Source organism: Apium graveolens, chromosome 5 (assembly GCF_009905375.1).
Source record: "Apium graveolens cultivar Ventura chromosome 5, ASM990537v1, whole genome shotgun sequence".
NCBI lineage: Eukaryota > Viridiplantae > Streptophyta > Magnoliopsida > Apiales > Apiaceae > Apium > Apium graveolens.
In genome coordinates this window covers 166563479-166583376 of record NC_133651.1, presented here as the reverse complement: position 1 = coordinate 166583376, position 19898 = coordinate 166563479, and the positions used below count along the sequence as shown (strand labels likewise).

Below are 19898 nucleotides of genomic sequence, written 5' to 3'. Positions count from 1 at the left end.
TGAATTTGTTTGAAACCTTTTGCCACTAGTCGCACCTTATAGGTCTATATTTTACCATCCATGTTAGTTTTCTTCTTGAAAACCCACTTGCACCCTATAGGTTTTACCCCTTCGAGTGGATCAACTAAAGTCAGTACTTTATTTTGATACATAGATTCCATCTCGAATTTCATGGCCTCTAGCCATCTCTTGGAGTCTGAACTATTCATAGCATCTTGGTAGGTGAGAGGCTTATCATTATCCGTAAGCATCACATCACCATCTTGAGTCAAAAGAAATTCATAATTTCTCCCAGGCTCATGGTGAATCCTACTAGATCTACGAATAACCTGTGTTTCTTGGACATGATTACTTTCAACATTTTGATGTACATCCTGATCTTATTCCAACTCTGGTTCAATGTTATCATGTGGTTCTTGATCTTCATCGAGATGTATTATCCTCCCACTGATTTCTTAGAAAGTAGTTCTCCCTCAAGAAATACAACGGCCTGAGCAGCAAACACTTTGTTCCCGGAAGGATTATAAAAACTATACCCTGGTCTCACTTGGGTATCCCACAAAATAGCATTTATCTAATTTTGGTCCAAGCTTGTTAGAGGCTAAACATTTTACAAACGCTTCACATCCCCAAATTTTCATAAATGACATGCTTTGACATTTATTACTCTATATCTCATACGGATTATTTTGAACCACTTTAGTCGGAACTTGGTTAAGTGTACATGCAGCCGTTTCTAGAGAATAACCTTAGAAACTGAATGAAAGATCTACTTGACTCATCATCGATCGCACTATGTCCAACAAGGTATGATTTCTCCTCTTAGAAACTCTATTCCATTGAGGGATTCCAGAAGGAGTAAGTTATGATACATTATCACACTCCTTCAAGAAACTCTTGAAATTGAGGTTTAAGTATACTCCTCTATGATCTGATCGTAAAAATTTTATACTTTTCCCTTGTTTGTTTTTCAACTTCGTCCTTATATTCTTTGAACATTTCAAAAGAATCAGATTTGTTCTTCATAAGAACCACATATCCAAATCTACTGAAATCATCAGTAAATGTTATGACGTAGTATAAGCCACCCCTTACCATCATACGCAATCGACCACATACATCATTATGTATAAGTCATAATCGTTCGGTAGCCCTTTCACCTGATCAGCTAAAAGAAGCTTTAGTCATTTTTCCAATGAGAGAAAGTTCGCATCTTTCGTATGATTCAAAATCAAACTTATCCAAGTATTCATCTATATGTAACTCAGAAATGCATTTCTCATTAATATGGCTTAACGACAATGCTAGAGGTAATGTTTGATTTGAGTCAACTTAGAACATATAAATTGTTAACTAATTGTGCAACATTATAAGTCTTATCATTGAAATAGAATAAACAACTATTATTTATTTAATTAAAATGAAAACCTTTCTTGTCCTGACAAGAAATTGACTTAATGTATCCGCTAAAGGCAGACACGTAATAACAATTTATCAAGTTCTCAATCTCGCCTTATGGGCAAAATTAGGTATCGAGTTCCTTCAACTAGAGCAACAACTTTTGCTCCAATTCTAACCCTATACATGAAGCTTAACCATTGCTAGTCTTCTTCTTTAGATATTCCAAATAAGCTCGACTATTTAACTTCCCTTCATCCAGTTATTTCCACAGAAATGACAATCATCTCCTTTAGCAACACCACTATTAGGCTTCAAAAGCCCTTTGGGATTGGATTTGGTTTGGCATCGAATAAGATCAAATCTTCACCTTGCCTGTCCACTTTCCTTTCCCATTTGCATTCCATGTGTACATCATCAATATGGACATAATTTATGCCTCTACCGTGTTATTTTCAGCAGTTCTAAACTTGCTTAACAACTCAGTGAGTGTTCAGTCTATCTTATTCCTTTTGTTCTTAGCAAACTGAGAATAGAAGTTGTTCAAATATCGTTTGATCAAATCAAGCTGAGTCTCTAGACGATTCTTGAAACCCAATATCAAGGTACATATGCCTATGACCTTTAGAACATGTGGTCCAACCGGATATGATTTTTCCATTAATGCAAAAGTATGGTGCCTTATTATTGTCAAATCTTTCTGACGAGCCTATCCTTTAAACATCTTTTGAAGGTGCTCAATCATATCATAAGCATCATTATGTTCTTGTTGCTTCTAAAGCTCAGCACTCATAATTACAATTATGAGACATGAAACATCAGGTGCATAATTAATTTGCTTCTGGTAAGCATTTTGTTCTGCACATATTTCATTCTCAGCTAGAAGAAATAAGGGAGGGGTTTGAGAGACATCCTTGAACCCGAGGACAATCCTCAAGTTCCCATGTCAATCGAGGAAATTATTTATTTCATGTCAGCTTGTCCTTCTCAAGGACTATTACATAGAAAAGTTATTTGTGTTGTTTGTCATTTGATATCTACAATATTAAAGTGCATAAAATGATTAGTCTACAGATGATCATTAAATTATGTTCAAGTGATTATTCATATATATATTCACAATATATATCTCCCACTATATTTATCAAATCAATAGCCCTAACTATTAATTCGCAAAAAATATCTTCTATATCCTTTCTAGTGAGCCAAGATTCATATTTCACCATGCGTTAGGTCAGCTTTGGCTTTTCTCCTAAAACATGATTATTTAGGTAGACAACATTTGTCAATTGTATCAACTATATAACTCCTGGATAGCTTGGTGGAACAACATTTGTCCATATTTATCTAATAAATCTCGCCAAACTTTATGCCTCTAAGTTCATAATCCTATTGTGATAACTTAGTTAAGTCAAACCCAATAGTCAAAAAGTATCAATATACTTCAACACATCTCCCACGATAGATAGGAGTACTTCGCTTTGGCGAACCCACTCCTGGTCGATCTAGGGGTTAACATATTGAACTCATTGGAAGGCATCTGATCAACTTAATATTAACTTTAGGGTTTTGTTAATATTAAAATGATCATGATCTCATCATAAAGAAATTCCCAATTTTTCCTTGAATAAAATACTTCAAATCAATATTTGTCAATGGTTTGATTTCCAGGTAGTGAGGGAGTCACAGCGGTCTCGCTTAAAACTCACAACCTTACAAGTTCAATGAACTTGCTTTTGACAAAATTGCCCTATGTCAAAAACAAAGAAAATTTGTATTTTATTCTGTGTTTCATAAACACGAGAATCTCATAATCGTTTGTTCATTTTAAAATCTTAAGTCGTTATAGATTTTATCTTGTTTAGCAAGCATGGCATGGGTGTCGTATCTAATACATACATCCTTAATCTAATTGAGCATGCATCTTTATAAACTACTCTACACATACATTCATCATATGCGTATATATATATGTAAAGTGCAATAAATAAACGTGGTTGGTTACGGCTTTATCCTATGTGATCTTTATCAAGCTAATGACAAATATCTAGGTCAATCTAAGGTGGAAAATAAATACAGGCTAACTATTACATGTCTTCTTTCTTGTATTGCTTCCTTGGATGGCCTCTGTGTGGGATTACCCTTGAATCAAGGACCTTGATCTTCAAATCTTCATGTCTTCATGTAAATTACAAGAATGAAGTATGAAAACTAATCTAATGAACTTACAAGAAGAACTCGAGTTACATTTGAGATTTAATAATTACAAGATTAAACGACATGCAAGCCGTATTTGAAAAACCAAAACCATTAACCTAAGGTCATAAGCCATAACCGTCCATCATGCTCAATTAACACAAAATAACATGTTAAAACACATAATTTGATCTAACAAATCATACCCATCATGATCTAATCATAAAAACAAAATATTGAAAAAATCAGAAAATTCAAAATTAAATCTGATAACATTAAATCGCATATTACAGGGCCTAAACGACGTCAAACGCCTTATAGATCTGACGCTTGATTCCATATGAAATAGCGTATTTGTTCGCCAAAATCGGATACCAGACACAGATTTCAGCAAATCCGCTACATCCGATTCAGAATCGTATCAAATACGATTCTTATAATAAGAACAAACACAAAACATGTATATATTAGTATATATACAGATTATATAATCATCATGTGATTATACAACTCTCATGAATATCATATATTCAAAACATATATATACATACACATATATAAACATAACAACATGTAAAAACATACAAAATCGCATACATAACAGTCATGGAATATTGTATACATGTTATCACCATAAAACCAGTAAACACATAAACGAATTAAACACTTTTCGTAAGTAGCTCTGATGCCATTTTTGGGTTTCGAGCACATAAACGCAACGGAAACAGTAATTAAGAACGTAAAAAATCAGAATTTTCGAAACACATCGCAGGATCCATGCGAAAAACAAATATTTAATTCGTAGATCAAATTGTTTACCTTAAGAAGCTTTACCAATTGGTTGACTAATAGAGATCCAAAGCTTATTCAATCACCACACATCCCGCTCCCGCGATCTACGCTCTATCGGTATCCACACGAATGCTTGAACTCAAGGATAACTTTTAATGGAATCAATGTATATTAATTCTCGTATAGAAATATAATGACTTCAGGTCTAAGGACCATTACATCATTATCACTGTGAGAATTACTTATGACACAACAGATATGTAGAATCTCACATCGGGTCTGTCCAGCACCATGTACATATACATCTGCCTGTGTTTTTTGACATTAGTATCACTATACCTATGATCAATGAGATGTGATCATCAGTCAACAAACACACCGGTCTTAATGCATTATTATTGTCCCTTAATAATAATACTCGACTAGGGACCTTTAGGAATATTGATAATATTCACATAATCTCATTTCTAAGTCATGTACTGAGAGATATAGAATTGCATATCATATTCCAAGGACATTTATTAATCTAACATTTATATCGCAGTAAATTAAGAAATAATAAATTATAAAGGGAATAATCGATAGAACATAAAAATTAATAATCATAATGTATTAAACTAAAATATCATAGTGTTGTCTCTAGGGCACAAACACTAACACAAAGTAGATGCATCACCTAAAAAAGTATACCTCAAATGTTCAGGTAAAGGCTTAAGCTCAAGAGTAGGAGCTTCCTCAATAGATGGCTTCAGGCGTTTAGGAGCTTTGTTCAATTCCTCCATTCCAAGAGATTCAAAAGGCATATCAATCTTCCTCTTCCAGGGAGAAGCATTCAGATATTGCAATTGCTCTTCACCTTCGTCATCTTTACTATCTGAATTTCACAACAAGGCCTTCTCTAAGGCATCAGACCTTAGCAATTGATCAAGTTCCGATGTCACCACAAACTCGACCAACTCCACCTTTAAGCACTCCTCATTTTCCGTAGGAAATTTAATAGCATTGAACACATTAAAAGTTATATCCTGATCCATCATTCATATTGTAAGCTCACCCTTCTACACATCAATCAATGTATGGCCAATCGCCAAGAAAGGCCTCCCCAAGATTATAGGAATCTTCTTATCCTCCTCGAAATAAAGAATTACGAAATCAGCAGGGAAGATGAGTTTATCAACCTTGACCAAGACATCCTCCACAATACCTCGCGGATATGTAATAGAACGGTCTGCCAACTGCAAAGTCATATAAGTCGGTTTTGGGTCAGGCAAGTTCAACTTCTTGAAGATTGACAAAGGTATCAGATTGATGCTAGCTCCCAAGTCACATAAGCATCTGTCGAAAGACACTTTTCCAAAAGTACACAAAATAGTGAAGCTTCCTGGATCTTTTAGCTATGGAGGCAACTTCTGTTGCAACACAACACTGCATTCCTCTGTGAGAGCAACAGTCTCTAAGTCATCTAGCTTCACTTTCCGAGAGAGAATACCTTTCATAAACTTTGCGTAACTAGGAATCTGCTCGAGAGCCTCAGCGAAAGGTATATTGATATGAAGTTTCTTGAACACCTCCAGAAACTTCTCAAATTGCTTATCCAGCTTTTTCATCTGCAACCGCTTAGGAAAAGGCGGTGGAGGATAGATCTGTTTCTCACCTGTATTACCCTCAGGAGGAGTGTGCTTAACAGTAGTCTTCCTTGGTTACACTTCTGCTTCCTGCTGCTCTACTTCTTCTTCAGCCCCAGCTTCTTCATTCGAAACTTGAGTTTGTTCGGGATTCACAACCTTCCAAGACCTCAAAGTGATTGCCGTCACCTGCTCCCTAGCTTCCCTCTTTCCTGGTACTTCAGTGTCACTAGGTAGTGTACCAGGTTGACGATTTAGCAAGGCTTTGGAAATTTTTCCAATTTGATTTTCCAAGGTCTTGATAGAAACAACTTGGCTTTTGCACATAAGCTTCAACTCCTGTAATTGAGATTTTTTATTAGCTTATTGCAGTTGAAATTATTATCTTGGTGCATATTACGATTGCTGAAAACCAGGGGGTTGTACTGATTAGATGGGTACTGCTGATAAGGTTGTTGAACCACATTCTGAGTGTTGCTCCAGCTAAAATTAGGATGCTTGCGGTTGTTAGGATGATAGGTGGCTGGCACAGGTTGTTACGATCGCTGAAATTTGCTCACGAACTGAGCTGATTCACTAGAGATAGTACACTGATCAGTCTCATGGGCATCAGCACAAAGCTCACAAACACTAGTGATTTGATTAACTCTATAATTAGCCAAAGTGTCCACCTTCATCGTCAAAGCCTTAAGTTGGGTAGCTGTTGCGGTTGCTGCATCCAACTCCAGAATTCCTGCTACTTTACCCTGAGTTAATCTCTGGTAAGGATTCTGGTATTCATTAGTAGCCATTAGTTCAATCAATTCATAAGCTTTATTGTAGCTCTTAGCCCATAAGGCTCCTTCTGATGCTGCATCGAACATGGGTCTAGAAGTAGCACCCAATCCATTGTATTGACAGTTTATAATCATCTAATCAGGCATGCTATGATGTGGGCACTTCCTTACCATCTCCTTATATCAATCCCAAGCCTCACACAGAGATGCTCCAGTTTGTTGTGCAAACTTAGTAAGAGCATTCCTGATTACAGTAGTCTTCGCCATATGGAAGAATTTAATGAGAAACTTTTGAGCAAGATCTTCCCGAGTAGTGATAGACCCTGGTGGTAGAGAATGTAACCAGCACTTAGCTTTATCCCTCAGAGAGAATGGGAAGAGTCGCAGCTTAATAGCGTCTTCAATCATACCATTGAACTTGAAAGTGTTGTAGATCTCGATCAAATCCATGATGTGCATGTTGGGGTCTTCTTTAGGAGAACCCCCAAACTGAACTGAGTTCTGTATCATCTGAATCGTGCTCGACTTGATCTCAAAAGTGTTAGCCGAGATGGCTGGTCTCATGATGCTTGACTGAATATCGTTGATATTAGGCTGAGAATAGTCCATCAAAGCCTTATGATGTTCTACTTGATCTCCCATCACTACTAAAACTGGTTCCTCGACTTTCTTTTCTTCTTCTACCTTCTCTTCGTCATCAACAACTTCCCTTCGAACCACTACAGCTTCTTCCTTGGCTTGATCCAGATTTCTCTTACGAGACCGAGAACGCGTATGCATACACGCTCACTAGAGTACCTGAAATAAGATAAGGAAACAGATAAGTAACAATGTCTGAGTCACTGAACTTAAACAACCACTGATGACAAACACATAAACTAAAAATTAACACCGAAGTCCCCGACAACAGCGCCAAAAACTTGTTATCGCTAAACACGTGCTAAAATACATGCAAGTATACGCATTCGCAAGTAGTATAAGATTGAGATTAAATTCGTTCCCACAGAGACTCCTTGGTTAATTTAAGAATATGCACCTATGCAACAATGATATGGTTATTAATCAATGCTAAGACGATTAACAATTTAAGATTGTTATAACTAAACTTAAGCTAACAATTATAACTAAGAGAGTAATAATTGTTGAATTTTTTATTAATATATATGACAAACATGGGATTCTAACTTCATTAGATACTTCATTCAATAGCCTTTTCATTCTTAAACTTAACATGTAATGGTGATGACACTAATCAGATAACATGAAACTGATAGACGCCAACTTTCGTTATACGAATACCATACTACCATACATTTATAAAAGAGATAGAAGCTGAATAGACACCAATTATATTGAGACCCTATATGTCTATAGAATTTGACAACATAATGGTTTAACACACAAGTTATTTATCGTGATTACATAGGGCAAGTAAGATGGTTAAAATTACTTACGAATCATGCATAACAATAACACATGAACCTATGCTAGCATGACAAGTTCTAAACCCTTAAATTCACTTTCGCTTTACTAAGAATTAACACGCTATCTTATAAGTTCGCGACGCTCATTAGACGAATAAGCACAACCAATACTAGGTTATCATACAATCACCACACACTAAGGCATCGAAACAAATCAACTAAAGAAATCCATAAATAATTCCATTAGAACCCCACGATAACGATTAACCCATAATCGGACTCATCATCAACGTGGGTTCCGATGAAAGTATGGTATAATAAATGTAGTCTTTATAAACGGATAATAAACAAAGGATGAAACAAGAGTATTACGTTCAAAAAAACAAGAAACGAGCATCCAAGATTACAACTCAAACAAAGGTTCACAAGAATAAACTAGATCGTCTTCGCCTTAGTTGAATTGTGTTATAGGTCTCTTGTCGTCTTCTCTTTCAACTCCAGTACGTTTTCTTGTAAAAAACGAGCTTATTTATGTATATATAGCAGCTCCATGCAGAGTAAAAGTCTTCTGGATCAAAATTAGAATAGAAACATAATTGTTTTTCTCAACCTAGCGCGGGCGCGTGCTTCAGCAGCGCGGGCGCGCTGGGCTTCTGGACTTTGGGCGCGGGCGCGCGCTATCACAGCGTGGGTGCGCTGACCTCCTGATTAAAATTTTGACTTCTTTATTTTTCCTTGCTGAATTGAGCTGGTCCTCCAAGAGATTTTATTTCAACACCTTCCTAACACCAAATTAGCACCAAAACAATGTTAATTCACCTAATTACCTAGAGAATGCCTGAAAATGCAAAAACACATTAAAACACCAACAACTTGAGTACAAATACACCAATTCAAATCTTTACGGAGCGTAATAAAGTGTCATAAATTCCACTCAACACTTCTTCACCCGGTTGTCACCCTAGCCGCATTCGGGCCTTCTATGCTTCCCCAACTCCCGGGTATATTTTGCATACTACGCATGCCCTTCAGCACACATGATACCTTCTCATTCAGAAATTAAATTAATAGTCTCCCAGTATATAAAGTACTGGATCTCGACCCCTCCTTTGTCCTTTAAGAATCCTATCATATCCCAAGAACTTGAACTCCTCGAGTTTCCCAAACGTTTTGCTTGTTGATAGGCACAACTCATTTTATATGTGTACATATGTACTTCTAAGAATTTTCGGAGGAAGTACTAAGATAATGTGAGTTGATCGTTGTCAATAGATAAATAAATGAGAGGAAGTTTCTTTTGACACTATAGTCAAAATATTTAAAGTACGTCGAGATAATATTTTTTGATGGCCCGAAGGTGTTAGAATGATTTTCTGAAATTCAGAAAATATCTCAAAATAGGTTTTTATGATTTTTTATCCATATTAAATCACTTAATAAATATTTAATAATTAATAATTAATTACTAAATAATTAACCTTTAATGATTCTATTTTAAAAGAATATTTGAAATAATATTCCTCAACAAATTTATGTTTAAGAAATTAAATTAATCTCTAATAAATACTAAATATTTAAATGAATATGTGAAATAATATTCATCGTTCGATTAATTAAATATAGTTGAGGGAATACGATCTTTGGAAATTGTTTTAAATAAATTCGAGGTATTTAATACTTCGCAAGAGAACATTGAGTCCCTTGAAATAAAATAAGTACGGATTTTATTCGTCCCAAACATCTCCGGAATACTTCGGGGTTTTTAAATAATTATACCGACCGACGCTCGGTCTATAATATATAATACCACGCTACTCGCTAGCATAAATTTTCTCCAATATAAACATCTTCGGAATACTTCCAAGTTTTTATAAACTTACATCGACCGACTCTCGGTCTAAATATATCATTTCAAATCCGGTGTTTTACGATATCAAAAAAATTAACAATTACTCGCAACAACATATCTTGTTCGGTAAAACAGTTTAAACAGAATCATGCATATATTGCAGTTATTGAAAAACAAACACAACACAACTGTTTTGAAAGTTTAGGGTTTGTAAACTTGCTTGGAGTCCAAGATACGTTTTCGACTTCCACTCGTTCCAAGTTTTCTAATCAACAAATATCATAATCTTAATCAGTATTTCTAATTCCATCAACGATATATTTTACTAATAAGTGTAATAGTTTACAATTTTCGATATTTGACCTTCTCGAAATAACTATCAATCCTTGGTCACAAAGGACGGTCAAAGTGGTCTTCTAGAGTTGACTTTACCGAATATTACTATTACGTGACTTGCACTCTAATATTTTTAATAAATTGAAAAATTAATATTTTAATATGAAACCACCTCGAGGAACTTCTTGAATCTTTTCACTTTGAAAATTCAAATTTAAATAGGTGAAAAATATTTTAAAAGTCCGGTCAACTACGGAATTTTACTATTCATAAAGCTTTCACTAAAATGTTGATTTGTCTCAAACCGTTAACTTTATCGATGCATCGTTTTGGCGTGCAAAATATATAAAACATTTAGAACAAATTATGGAAAAATTGTTTTCTGGGAAGAAGGTTAAAAATCCCGAAGCAGCAGTTTATAGGCAGTGGCTAGCTGCAGTCATTTTTGGTATTCTTTCTTTGCGCGACCTTTACTCCGAAATTTTTATAAAATCGAAATATTAACATCTTTAACTCAAATTTTAAAGAGGGATTCCTAACTGTATAAGTCAGCTACTGGCCAAGTTTCATAATTTTAAACAATGTTTAAGAGCCTCAATTATACCCTCAAATTCAGCACTAGATAGCAGTTTGGTTTTCTCGACTACATTCACTAAAACGAACTTTTCTCCTAATCCGTAAATCGTCTCGATACGATCTTTATAGAGTTACAAACTGGAAACAATGATGTTTAAATTCATGTCCATTGGTGTTGAAAAATATATGATTTAGAGTCCTGGATTATGCTTCAAAATAATCCTAAAGGCATACGAACATTATAACGGTTATACGCGTAACGATTTCCGGTTTAACTACGTTAAATCCATTTAACAACAACTTAATCATCAATTCCACCATACTTATTGCAAGGTCAAATTATATACTCTATTAAAACATGAGCAACACCAACCCATAAAAATTAACCATCAAGATTTAACAATCCAAACTCCATTTTTCAAAAATTATGTCACATATGAACATGTCTTGTAAATATGCTTAAAACTTAAAGAATCCAAAGGTATTGTCGGTTTTACAACCTTAACGCAAGAGCACGTATCGCAAAAAGTAGTATATAAATTCATTCCCACGAAGACTATTAATTAGCTGTTAAATACCAATTACTATTTTTCTTTCAATTCAAGTCAAATAAAAATCAAGTGAAGTTATTATTAAATTACCAATAAATAATTAAACTAACACAAAAGCGAACAATAAATTCTAAGAGAATGAAAACTAGGGCTTTAACTTCATCTTATTTTCTTCGACGAGCTTCCTTTTAACCTCTATTCTCGTGGTCTAATTTATAGTCTAAAACAATCATGTATTCACAAGGACCTTTCAAATCTCAAAGACTCTAATTTATGTAATAACCCCCATATTCCTATGTAAGATTTAAAAGCATAAACAACATTTAGTTTCATCTTAATTGGACTTCTTAGGGTGTTTAGGTATATTGTTATCCTAACCATAAATTAAAATAAATATTAATCCTAAGATATATTGATTGGTCTTAACTTAGGTTTTCTTTTCCAAGTCCACCAAAATTACGAAATCAATCTTAAGGGTGATCAAACTTTGAGAAGCATTAAACAAAAATTAATATAAACAACTAATACGATCACAAAAATAGAGAGAAAAGAATACAACTTATATATTAACAGGAGAATCCATTAAAGGCCTAGAGAAAATTAGTTCAATATCTTAAGAGAAAACAATACACAAGAGTATGTAAACATAGTAAAAAGTAAGGATAAAAGATGAATACTGTAGATGCAGCAATCTCCTTTTCTTCAGCTTCTCCCTCTTGAGTGTAGCCTCTCTTTTTCTTCCCTAGGAACTTCATACCTAATAATAATCTATGATCTATATATGTATCTAATTTATGTATTTTTAATGTCTTGAGGAAAATATAAATAAGTTTTCTAAACTGAATCTATTTTCCAAGTAAAATTGTAGTTGACTTTTCTTCATAAAGTCTGGGACATTTCACATAGATATGAATCTCTGGACCACTTAGAATGAAAGAGAATCTCATTACCTTCGCGTGGGATGCTGAATCATCCAATTCGGACTCTGGATCTCAAGATATGGCCCAAACAGTGTAGCATACACGCACAGTCCAACAAATTCGAATTTCCTTCTAATAAATCTCCAAAATCAGATTTTTATTCCCCAGTCCTTCCAAATTTAGGATTCCTTTCTTTATACAATAAAACATTATAACTTATTTAAAAAAATCCAATTAAATGCAAAATATAATAAATATGAGGAAGAAAATTATATAAAATATATATAAATATATAATCTATAAAATATCCCCACACTTAACCATTTGCACGTCCTCGGGCAAAGAAAGAAATAAAAATATTCTACACTAAATGATTCCACTTTAGTAGATGACACGATTCCATTGAGCGAATGCAACAAGCCGTTAAACCCCAGGCAGCCCTAGTAGGACGAGTTTTGTCTCGTGAGGGCCTGTAGAAGATGTACCCACAAAATCACATATTTTCAACCACCAAGTTTCTCAAGCATGCCATATATCATAGTACTCCACACATTATAAACCCCAATCACATAACAACCTGAAAGTGTATGAAAGTATAAATACTATCACTTAAGCATCGATTATCACAAAATAATCCAAGTATGCACACAATGTCTTGATAGAAAAAAGATCATGAAATATACATCAAAGTCGCAATCATTAAGTAAGCATGCTATGGATATAAATCACTCATGACTCTCAACTCACATAAGTGTATAGGTGCAAGTATTTCACTCAAAATTCAATTAATGTACATGTGCTACCATGCTTGATTGTCCACCAAATCTCTACTACTTCATATACATGCATACTTGAATCAAAAAGTCTTTGTTAAGGTTGTAACGAGGCTTAGGTATGGGTAAGATATCACAAACAAATAGTCTAACAAGTGGCTAAACTTGAAAACCAATAGAGCATAATGTTTATTATTAATTAAGGCACCCAACATGAAAACTGGATCATGTAAAAGATGATAAGTCTCTCATAAGCATTAAATTTCAAAGCCCATATAACCCATGTACTTTTCCCACTTTCATATTGTAACAAGCAATGAACACAAACTTGATCTTGTTCTTTTTTTTTCAATTTCTTTTGAAGTCAAGTAATTCTCGAGTAATCAAGCGCAGTGAAAAGTCACCAAGCAAATGCACTTAATACCAGCACATTAATGGATCGTCCCTGTCATTTGACATTGTAATTGCCACCCGTTGATCTCAAATGAGTACTTGATCTTTCTTTTTCTTTTTTTTCTTTCATGATCAAGTAGCTATTTTATGTTGATTCCCACCAAAATTATCACCTCAACAAAAGAAATCCACACACTTAAGATTCACCAACCCGAAAGTTGAATCAATATGCTCAACCAGTAAATCAAGACAAGAGTAAATAAGTAGGCTCAAGAATTTTTGTAATATCCAGGATATATCGTGTAATTATTTTGCTAATAAATAATTATTATCTGTGTTTAGTATCTATTCTGTGAATTAATTGTTAAGTCTGTGTTATCTGTGTTGGATATTTAAAAATGATATTAATTGAGTATTTTAATTTTTATATGTCCAAAATAAAATATAGATAATTGTCATATCTTCCTAATTATTTTTATGTTGATTTATGGATTTATAAGGATCATATGAAATTTATAAAATCTTTTTTCGAGCATTTAAAATCTATTTTATAAAAATGGGAACCAACCGACGTCATCCGTTGTTACGTTTTTGGAACCCGAAACTCTTCCGAGAACTCTTTCCTAACCTAATTGTAATATTCCGAGCATATTCCATGTTTCGACTTTTTCGATCCGGCGTACGGTTTGTCCTGTGCGGGTCCCGGCGTAACATTTTCGATACAATATTCGTTCCGGTAAATCAATAAAACCCGTATTTTCGATAAATGGGAGCTTTTTATTAAACTATCCCAATTATCACCTCGTAGTACGTGTAACCTGGATCTTATACCAAACCTGTGGCGCCCTCCAAACCCGGGTCAGAAGTTTGGGGTCCACACACACACACCTTATTAATAATCTGCTTATAACAATGATAAAGATAATAATAATATGCAGTGATCCTACTTACCAACTACCACGGACCTCAACAGGTTAAAGTATGCACACAAGCCAAGCACACCTACTTATATTACAAACGTTCAAATCCCAACTATTCCAAGCTCATAATGGAGTATTAAACATTATTACAAACTTTTACAAACTTAAATTATTCCAAAAGAAGCCTACTAGCTTAGCTCGATTCAACCTGAACCCCTAGCTCCCGCGCTGGACTGGGGATCCTCGGTACCAACAGGTTCCTTCTTAACTGGAAAAGAACATAAACAATATCGCACAAATGAGCTAACTAGCTCAGCAAGTCACAATGACAAAACTGAGAATAATGATCATCAGGTAAATATGGTTATGATATCAAGTGAACAATGGATTATGATTTAGAATTGGATATTATATTTTCATTTTAAAAACCAAGGTTAGGCTGCTGATCAGTCACGCACTAACCCCGAGCAAATCACACAGCACTGCTCTAACTACTGGATCCAAGGCACACGTTGGCCTAACTTGACCATTATATGGTCTGACCACGAATCTGGTCCATAATTTTATAAAAACAATCCAATTCCACCATAATAACAGAATAAGCAGTAATAAACCATAAACAAGATCATTAACAACATTGGACGTTCAATAATGAAAATGGTTTCAATCTGTATAAGGATCAATATGACATTTCCAAAGCTTGGTTGTTAGGTAGTACAAGAATTCGATAACAAATGAATTAACATTTTGAGGGTTCCAATGATTTAGTCTTTCAAAGCATAAGATACAATGGTTTGAATATGTAAGCAATTTGGTTTAGTGTGTAATATTTAGTTTGTATGTATTTGTGGAGTAGTATCGTATATTTGAGGTTCATATTTGGGTATACAACAATCGATGGTCTAAAAAGAATCAGGTTTACGGCTCAAGATCAATAACTGGAATCAAGGTTTAGGGTGCTTCAAAGCACTTGCAATGTAAAACAACAAAATCCATCTATACAATATCTCGAGAAAGTTCAGAACACTTGCCTGGTACTAGCTTATTATACTGCACTTGCTCTCAATCACCACTGTCTTACTCCTTGACTATCTGTTTCCCTTTCCTACGCCTTGCCTCTTCTGCTGACATATCATAAGCATCTATCAATATTTAACTCATACGATTCTATTCGACACATACTTCTATCTACCCTTCGTTTCACCCAAATCCGATTAACGGATTGAAAGTTATGCAATAAACAGGTAAACAACGAATATATAGACCGACAGTCAACCAACAAGTCACATATAACACATAGCACGTCACATAATCAATAATATATCATTTTATCGGGTCATAAACAAGCTTTCTGGTATTTAAAATAATTTTTAAAACATTTTTCGGAATTAAAACGGGTCGTTGGATCAATTTTGAAGTAGTAAATAAGGTTCGGTTGGCCAATTCTGGCTTCAAAACAATTTCATAATAATTATCGAGCCTTGAAAACAATTTAAAATAGTATTTTAAAGCTCGAAACTATTTTTCGGAATTTTTAAATCATTTTTAAATAATTAAATCTAATTAAATAAGTAATTAAAATCAATTAATAATTAATTAAATCAATTAAGCAATCAATTTTCGAATTAATTGACCAATTAATCAATTAAAAATTAACTGAAATTAATTAACTAATTAATTCAGATTTATTTTTGAATTAAAAATAATTTTTGGAATGTTCAGAAATTAAAATCAAATTTTTATAATTAAAATAAATAGGATATATGATTTTTAAATATTTTTAAAACAGGAATCCAAAATTTGCAAGTTCTGGAAACCTCAGGGACCTAACTGTTTCTTCCCCAAAAGATAAGGTACCAAACTGCAATTTTATAACCCCCGTCGCCGGAAAATACAGGGGTGGCCGGAGAAGACGATTCCGGCACCCTCACCTCACCACAAGCTCCAGATCACATCTATAGACAACCAGGAACTTATTCATGCAATCAAATCATTCAAATAACCCCAGACTTGGAAATTTTCAAAACACAACACCCTTCGATTCAGACATCCTCTGTTAACGAGCTATATACCAATCGATTGTAAATTTCATAAGGAACATAATCCACTATAAATCAACAGCTAATAACCCCTAAATCAAAAAGCCCCAAATTTCAATTGAAAACATTCATACGGGTTATAAACCCTAATTTCAAAATTCGAAAATCAAACTCAATTTTGAACATGTTATTGAACTCCAAATCAGACGTATGCTGTGGCGCCCTCCAAACCCGGGTCAGAAGTTTGGGGTACACAACACATACACATTATATAAACCTATATAGGAAATATTATTTGCAATGACCCTGATTCACATAACCACGGATCACAACAGGTTAAAGTATGAAAACAAGCCACAATCTTAACCTTTATTACAACGTACCAAATCCCAATTAATTTAACTCACAATTGATATTAAAAATCATGCTTACAATCTGACTATCTCTCTACCGCATGAAGCTTCTGCTAGCTCGATCCAACTCAACTGGAACCTTAGCCCGCACTTTGGACTGAGGAACTTCACTATCATCCATATTCTTTTCAACTGTAAAATATATAAAAAAATCGCAAGGGTGAGCTAACTAGCTCAGCAAGTCTTTAATAGGGACAACTGAGGTAAAGCAATAATCAAATGAAATGATTCAGTGGAATCAAGTTTCTTTTTAACTAATCATTAGAATTGGATATTCATTTTGAGTATTTTAATTTTTATATGTCCAAAATAAAATATAGATAATTGTCATATCCTCCTAATTATTTTTATGTTGATTTATGGATTTATAAGGATCATATGAAATTTATAAAATCTTTTTTCGAGTATTTAAAATCTATTTTATAAAAACGGGAACCAACCGACGTCATCCGTTGTTACATTTTTGTAACCCGAAACTCTTCCGAGAACTCCTTCCTAACCTAATTGTAATATTCCGAGCATATTCCATGTTTCGACTTTTTCGATCGGGCGTATGGTTTGTCCTGCGCGGGTCCCGGCGCAACATTTTCGATACAATATTCGTTTCCGTAAATCAATAAACCCCGTATTTTCGGTAAACGGGAGCTTTTTATTAAACTATCCCAATTATCACCTCGTAGTACGTGTAACCAGGCGCTGAGACCAAGACCGCAGTACAAATTGTACTGATTTGGATAACTGTCCCGAAAACCGATACCGTTTGGATCAGTTTTTATAAATAAACATACCATTTTATATCCGGAATGATCCAACGGGATACTAATTTTCCATAATTATAAATAGCATTTTACCGTATTTTATGTCGTATCAAAATCATTTGCAGACAGATAATTATATAATTTTCCAGAGAAAAACCCTATATGCATATAATCTTCCAAGAATCAAATAGCAAAACGAAAGTGTTATTGATCTCTGTTTTTAATGCTCGAGTACTCAATCCAAAGGTCTTAAGGTGTTCTATCAGATTCTGTGTTCCAAATCAATGCAGAAATCAAGGTTTATTTTCTGAAAATTTATTTATTTTTAAATTATTTTTATTTAAAATATGATTTTTTGTTCGGATGATTGTTTGTATGATTTGATGATTGCATGTTGTAGAGCTTGTTTTCCTGATGATTTTCATATGTCATACGTCTGATTTGGAGTTCAATAACATGTTCAAAATTGAGTTTGATTTTCGAATTTTGAAATTAGGGTTTATAACCCGTACGAATGTTTTCAATTGAAATTTGGGGATATTGATTTAGGGGTTATTAGCTGTTGATTTATAGTGGATTAAGTTCTTTATGATATTTGCAATCGATTGGTATATAGCTCGTTAACAGAGGATGTCTGAATCGAAGGGAGTTGTGTTTTGAAAATTTCCGAAGTTCGTCAGAAACCGGCGATGTTCTTGGCCAATTTCCGGCCAAGTCTGGGGTTATTTGAATGATTTGATTGCATGAATAAGTTCCTGGTTATCTGTAGATGTGATCTGGAGCTTGTGGTGAGGTGAGGGTGCCGGAATCGTGTTCTCCGGCCACCCCTGTATTTTCCGGCGACGGGGGTTGTAAAATTGTAGTTTGGTACCTTATCTTTTGGGGAAGAAACAGTTAGGTCCCTGAGGTTTCCAGAACTTGCAAATTTTGGATTCTTGTTTTAAAAATATTTAAAAATCAAATTTCCTATTTATTTTAATTATAAAAATTCGATTTTAATTTCTGAAAATTCCAAAAATTATTATTTTAATTCCGAAAATTATTTTTAATTCAAAAATAAATTTGAATTAATTAGTTAATTAATTTCAGTTAATTTTTAATTGATTAATTGGTCAATTAACTCGAAAATTGATTAATTAATTGATTTAATTAATTATTAATTGATTTTAATTAATTATTTAATTAGATTTAATTATTTAAAAATGATTTAAAAATTCCGAAAAATAGTTTCGAGCTTTAAAATACTATTTTAAATTGTTTTCAAGGCTCGATAATTATTATGAAATTGTTTTGAAGCCAGAATTGGCCAACCGAACCCTTTTTACTACTTCGAAATTGATCCAATAACCCGTTTTAATTCCGAATTTTTTTAAAAAAATCATTTTAAAAACCAGAAAGCTTGTTTATGACCCGAGATTTATTTATAAATGATATATTATTGATTATGTGACGTGCTATGTGTTATATGTGACTTGTTGGTTGACTATCGGTCTATATATTCACTGTTTACTTGTTTATTGCATAACTTTCAATCCGTTAATCGAATTTGGGTGAAACGAAGGGTAGATAGAAGTATGTGTCGAATAGAATCGTATGAGTTAAATATTGATAGATGCTTATGATATGTCAGCAGAAGAGGGAAGGCATAGGAAAGGGAAATAGATAGTCAATGAGTAAGACAGTGGTGATTGAGAGCAAGTGCAGTATAATAAGCTAGTACCAGGCAAGTGTTCTGAACTTTCTCGAGATATTGTATAGATGGATATTGTTGTTTTACATTGCAAGTGCTTTGAAGCACTGAACCCTAAACCTTGATTCCAGTTATTGATCTTGAGCCGTAAACCTGATTCTTTTTAGACCATCGATTATTGTATACCCAAATATGAACCTCAAATATACGATACTACTCCACAAATACATACAAACTAAACATTACACACTAAACCAAATTGCTTACACATTTAAACCATTGTATCTTATGCTTTGAAAGACTAAATCCTTGGAACCTTGAAATGTTGATTCCTTTGTTATCCAATTCTTGTACTACTTTACAACCAAGCTTTGGAAATGCCATATTGATCCTTATACAGATTGAAACCATTTTCATTATTGAACGTCCAATGTTGTTAATGATCCTGTTTATGGTTTATTACTGCTTA

At 33.9% G+C, this 19898-nt stretch overlaps 1 non-coding gene across 1 annotated transcript; it reads left to right on the top strand.

Annotated features, from left to right (window-relative positions):
- Nucleotides 1-6932: 6932 nt before the first annotated feature.
- LOC141663284 (small nucleolar RNA R71) lies at nucleotides 6933-7039 on the top strand. Its single transcript, XR_012551361.1, has one exon. It is a non-coding gene; the product is annotated as a small nucleolar RNA R71 (small nucleolar RNA).
- Nucleotides 7040-19898: the final 12859 nt, after the last annotated feature.